Source organism: Belonocnema kinseyi, chromosome 3 (genome assembly GCF_010883055.1).
Source record: "Belonocnema kinseyi isolate 2016_QV_RU_SX_M_011 chromosome 3, B_treatae_v1, whole genome shotgun sequence".
NCBI lineage: Eukaryota > Metazoa > Arthropoda > Insecta > Hymenoptera > Cynipidae > Belonocnema > Belonocnema kinseyi.
In genome coordinates this window covers 47,392,775-47,399,746 of record NC_046659.1, presented here as the reverse complement: position 1 = coordinate 47,399,746, position 6,972 = coordinate 47,392,775, and positions in this window count along the sequence as shown.

Genomic DNA, 6,972 nt, shown 5'->3' with positions numbered 1-6,972 from the left:
GTATTGTAAAAAATGCTCAAGTTGGTTATTGAATGTAATCTGCCCTGAGATAGACTTGTAGAAGCATTATTTGGCTCCATTTCTATACTGACACTAAAAAAAACTGATTCACTTCAAAAATAACTGCACACAAGACTGTGTGACTGAAAACTCTATGTAAAATAAAGTATATCCGAATATTTGTATGATTTTAAACAAAAATCTTGGGAAAATCGCTATCAATGTCTCTTGCTCCACCATTTTGTTTCTTCGATTTCATTCATATCGATTATGTTAGGTATTCGATTGCACTGAACTCGATTTGGAACCAAACATCATTTGAAACAAAGCAATTAGATGTGGTTATATTTTTTGGTGAGATCTACAAGAATCATTATTATCATTGGCAGAGGTTGAAATTCACTAACGACATTTTTTCAAACATATAATCAGAGATGGGTTGTGACTTGTCACTCGAGGTTTTCTACGTATAATACACAAATTACGTTATGCACGTAGAAAATTCTAGAAAACTATGTATAATACATATCAAAGATGGCGGACGTAATTTACTTGGGCGGGACTATATTTGACAGATTTGTAAACATTTTATAAAAAACATTTGAGGGGGGGATACCGTGGAAAAAAATTAATTTCCAGCGTAGAGCAAGAGCACTCCGATCGCTCCGTCTCACTTCTTCTTACTTCTTCCTTTTCATTCTAATCTGCGTCGGTGCAGATCGGAGTGCACCAGTGCAGGATAACCGAATACGTTATTAGTGCAATCGAATGCTCTCTATCGATTGGGCTTATCAATCTCTCCACTGATAGCGGTAGGTAGGTATTCATTTGAACTAAGTGTACTTTTCACGGAGACCTAGGGGTGCTATTCTCGAGTATCGTTCTACTATTTTAGAATGCTAAAATTTGAGAGTGGTCTTTTAGAACACTAACATTTTAGAACGCTATCGGTATTCTCGAGCACCTCTCTAAACGGCATCGAACGGAATAGAATGGGAAATAGTGCACCGTTTGTAGTGCAACGTTGCCGAGGTCACTAAAGTCACTAAAGTCTAGATGCCTTCAAATGTTATCAAATTTAAAAAATAAAGCAATAACCATAAATTCGTCAACTTAGTACTTCCCTATAATTCAAGTGCAACGTACAATGCAATTTTTTTTATTTTCAAGAGAATATATTATGTTTTATTATTTATAATTGACAATTACTGCCAAAATTGTTTTTAATTTGTATAAAAGTGTAAATATTTTACTTTTCTTATAAATGATCAAGACACGGCATATGAAATTGAATACACATAGTCCCTTGATGACGATTTCGTATATCGATGTATTAAATTTAATATATAAATATTTATTGGACCGTATCGAAAAAAGTTTTTTGCTCGAAGTTCTAATAGAAATGAAAATTTTCTTTAGAGAGTCAAAAACACTCCTTTAAAGTTTCATCAAAAAAAATTTTCTCCGCATCGTAGATATAGCTAAAAATCTTAAACGAAGCAACAATAATATATATAGGGGTCCCTACCGAAAAGAATCTTTGAGTATATACTAAAAATTCTTTAGGTCAAAGAAGCTCAGAGAAATTCTCCGCAGGCACTCAGGTAGATATTTTTAAAGGTCCAGGAAGCTCGTTTAAAGGGTCGACACTCAAGGGTCCTTTGTTAAGCTTTCGGATTAAAATTTAGAAGTCGATTTTTTTAATTTCATAGTTAACAGCCTAAAACATAATAATTCGGAATCTACGGGTTTCGATGACTTCAGATATCTAACTTTTTTTTTAAAGCTTAAGATTTGAATTAATAGAACGTTTCTCGTAAATGAAATGAGATACGCCAAAAAAGACAACATTTTTGAATTCAACTAGAAAATTGTATATCAGTATATAAGTTATAATTATAAATAAGTATAATGAGAAAATTCATCAATTAAAAAAAGCGTTAATAATTTGAAGAGAAATTTAAAAAGGGAGAGCGGATTAGCCACGAGCAACTTCTGTAAATAACTCTGCCCGCCCGATACGTGACGAATATAAAAGGAACATTATATTACCGTCGCACCACTCTTAAAAGGACCACTAAAAGGATCTTGAAAAGGACCCAAATCTCTCAAACTATCTCCAAGATTATTTTGTTTCAAATCGACTTTGTTTATAGACTCAAAAGGGCTCAGCTATTTCGCTAAAGAAAACTCAGAGACTTCTTTCGTTAGGGGTGCTATTCTCGAGTATCTTTCTAATATTTTAGAATGCTAAAATGGCTGATTTTAGAATGTTTAGCGTAAATAGGTATTCTCGAGTTAAAATTGATGGTTAGCATGCTTAAATTTTAGAACACTTTGCAAAAAGTGGGGCTATACCACTCTAAAGGAGAAATAAAAAGCTAAAAATGCGAGAAAGTGATAGATTTTTCCAAAAAAAAAACCGCGAAATGAAATACGTCATGTGTAGAAGCAAGAAACATAGCCTGAAATTAACCTCAAAAGGAAATACATGACAACACGTATGACTCCGGGAAGGGAAAAAACACAAATATAAATAAATTATAATAAGCGCAAGACAAGAAGTAGAACGCTAAAGGGCGAGAAAGTAAAAGATTTTTGTAATAAATAACCTCGAAACGAAATACATCCCACGTAGAAGAGAGAAACACAGCCTTAAATTAACTTTCAAAAACAAGTGTATCACGACACGTATGACTGTGAGAAGTGAACAAACAAAAATATAAATAAATTAATATGAGCAAAAAAAACAGAATCCGGGAAGTCAATATGGCACTTCGTGATGCGATAAATGCTATGTACATAGAAATATTAAAAATGGGCTTTTTCGCTATTTTCTTAGGCAAGATAAATTTCTCGACTATTTGACCCAATAATGTTTGATATATATTAATGGAAATGTATTTGCAATATGTTTCAACAACAATATATATTTTTGATAAACCCCAATAAACATTTGTATAGTAAATCTAAAACATCGGTATACGAAATCGCCATTAAGAGACTATGTATTTTCAATTTCATATACCGTGTATTGATCATTTATAAGAAAAGTAAGATATTAACACCTTTATACAAATTAAAAACAATTTTGACAGTAATTGTCAATTATAAATAATAAAACATAATATATTATCTTAAAAATAAACGTAAATTGCATTGTTTTTTTATTGAAAGTGTAAAATTAAGCAAATAGTTAAGAAACCTAACGCCCAAGCACAACCAAAATTACGTTAAAGTTCTAACATTCACAGCGAATTTGAGATAAAATTCCACCAATACGTTGCACTTGAATTATAGGGAAGAATTAAGTCGACGAATTTAAGGTTATTGCTTTATTTTTTAAATTTGATAACATTTGAAGGCATCTAGACTCTAGTGAGCCAACATACCCCCAGCGTTTTACTTTCTTCTGTACTCGCCACGGAATTGGTGTATTTACCGCTCCAATTTTCTCATTCTATTCCGTTCAAAGACGTCTAGAGCAGTGCTCGAGAATACCGATATCGTTCTAAAAATGTTAGTGTTCTAAAATACCGCTTTAAAATTTTAGCATTCTAAAATAGTAGAACGATACTCCAGAATAGCACCGCTGTTATGAATTAATCTTTGAATTAATTTGACACATCGAGTTCATATCTCGGTTATCAACCAATCAAATTTGTCACAAACCAACAAAGTAGCTAGAAATGAATCATATGAAAAATATTAATTTCACGATTCATTCAAAACAGGCCTCCGTGGAAAGGTAACCTAAAGTCCATTTGAACTAAAAGAGTTCAATAACGCTTAATATTTTCCGCCTGTAGAAAAAGATAAGATAAATGGGATGTTAATTATTTTAAATGGTAGAGTTAATTTCAATTTGTGGTGTTGTGAGGCGCGGCGTGTACAATCCTTGTTGGTTAAAATTTAAATTTAACCTACAAGGAGTGTACACACCGCGCCACGAATTGAAATTAACTCTACCATTTAAAATGACTAATATCTCATCCATCGACATATAGAAATGGACCGATAATGCTTTGGGGAGAACTGAAATGGGCTCTAGAGAGTGAAAAAACATATGAGACGTAGACCTGCCTTTATCTATTTCAGGACTCTGTCCAGTGAATTGGTGACCCCGAGTATTGCCTGAATATTCTGTACGGTTAATTAAAAAAAAAGATAAACAATACATTAGAAATTTGTAGTTATAATAAATTGAATTTTAAAGAACATTCATGTAAAATAACCGGTTTCAGATAGATTATTTTAAAAACTTGGTAACCTTCAATTCTTCTTGAAATTGGATTGAAAATGCTACAATAATAATCGTTTTGTGAGTTCAAAATCAGGGACTGAGAGTAATAGGTTTTGCTCAGTTTGGGATTTATTCCCTGAACCGACGAAAAAGGGCCCGTTAAGTTTTACTCTTCTCAAGATCCGAAAATATTTATTGCAGGAAGAAAGTGATCCCATCCCGAGTGGACTTTGCCTCCTTCTCAATCACTCAGAAACGGATGGGTTGCGACAGCATCTGGTTAAGTTTGAATCCCGAGCAAAACAGGTACAGAGGATCGGTCCTTTAGTTTGTGTACTGATCAAAACAAAGTACACGGGTTTCTATCTTTGAAAGATCGAAACCTCCAGCATTCTGGTAGGTTTTGCTCCCGATGGAAACTTAACCGAAGATACTTTCAAACGATCCCGAAGAGAGCGAACTGCCATTCGAAAGAGTTAGGTTTTGAACCTACTTTCAGCTATCTGGACTTTTACTCTCTGTCTATGCAATATGATTTTAATCTTTGAGATTCTGTTTTTGAAATCAGAATAAAAGCTACTTTATAGTAATTTAGCAATTTCTTGCTAATTTCAAATTATATTATACGCGTTTAAAACACAACTATATAATATACATTATTATTTGATTATGAAACAATATTGAAGTAATTTATTAATCAATTAATAATATATGATTTATTAATAAATAGGTAAATTTGTAAATAATTAATGTTTAATTACAATTATAATTGAATAGAAATTTTTTGATATTGATATAAATATTGAAAAATATAAAATTAATAACATTCAGAATTTTATTTTTTAACTAATTACTGTTTGTTAGCGACTTTATCATTTTTTAAATTCTATCATTTATTTAGATTATATTTTCAAATCTATTTTTTTCTAAAATTCAATTTCTTAAAAGATGTTATTTTTCCACCCCTTTTATTTGTTGAACAATTATTTAAGTTTGTTAAATATTTAATTTTTTTAAATAAATTTATTTTTGAAAAACTTAACTTATTAAACAATTTTTTTATATTTTATTTTTAAAATATCTGATTTAGCAATTTCATTTATAATCATTGATTAAATAATAATTAATTAACCAAGGGAATACTAATAATTGATGATAAAAGTATTCTAACTATAATTTAAATAAATTTGTTTGAAATTTAATTTTTAATTTTATGGTCCAAATATTTATAACTTTTATTTCAAGAATTATTTTGTTCAAAATTTGTAATTAAAAAAAGAATTGATTTTCCTAATTGAATTCTTTAACCAATTCAAGTTTTTAAACAATTTTTTTCAATATTTCATTTCTTATACTTTTTTGATTCTTCATCAATTTTATTGTTTAACCATTTTATGTTTTCTTTGAATTTATTTTTTCAGCAATTGTCTTTTTTAATTAATTACTTTTTTATCAATTGTATCACTTTCTTAAACTCTATTATTTGTTTAAATAATATTTTTGAAACTATTTCTTTTTCCCTGAAATTTAATTTCAAAAACTATTTTATTTTCTAAACCATTTTATTTTCTGAACAATTGTTAAAGTTTGCATAAATTTTATTTATTAAATAAATTTATTTTTGAAAAATTTAATTTTTCAAAGAATTCATTAAATTTTTCAATATTCTGGTATTTAATATATTATAGATTAATATAATTTATTATCATTGCTTAAATAATAATTAATTAATTAAGTGAATAATAATACTCTATGATAAAAGTATTCTAATAAAAATTTACATAAATCTGAATTTATGAAAAAAAAATAATAATGCATTAGTCAACAATAATTCCAACTAGTGACTGTTTATTAAAATTCGAAAAAATATTTTATGTGGTGCCATCCAGTAAAGTTTCGTTTCCAAAAGATTCATCAGAAACGACACATTCTGACTCACTAAGAGATCGATCTCTAGAGAAACAGCAAAGGGGTTTTACTCTTAGGATTCAGCTCCCTAGAAGATTCAAATCCTATAGAGAGTCAGTAAGTTCGATCTTTCCAGTCTTTCGATCTTCTACTGATTCCATCCATACCGGAGTGGGGGCAGAGATTGTTCAGTGAAGAATTACTCTTCTCGCGATCCGTTCCAGGCACCAACGTGCCTGCTTGAATCTTTTCCCCAATTCTTTGCGGAGGGATGACTCCGGCCATGAGGGATTGGGCGACGCCTCTTTCAAGCTACAGTTCTCCCACAAAATATATCTCCTAAAGAGCGCGTTTACAGCATCACTTTCGGCTCACTCGGGATTCACTCTCAGTCCCTGTTCAAAATTAATGTAAGAAGTGTCAAAAATTTGAACAATATTTCTATAACATTAAAAATAACCATCTGTATTGCATAGGTACAAAACTTCATATTTTGAGGTTTTGTTTTTGTTGTAATATTTTTTATTTTACTATCTTCAATAAATTTACCCACGTATGAATACATATCTCCTTATAAACGTTTCGACAACGCCCACAAACAACAGAGGCTGCCACCATTTTTTATATTTATTTACGATAAACTATATTTAAATAAATTATAAATAAACCAATTCTGAAAAGTGCAATAAACGTCACATTATTGGGGCACTCGCGACACAAGCATGTAACGATCGCATAAATTTGCATTCCATCCGCTAGGAACAGCACCGTCGCTTCCATAGAATGCGCGGTTTCGATTCGAAATTATAAAATATTCGTGC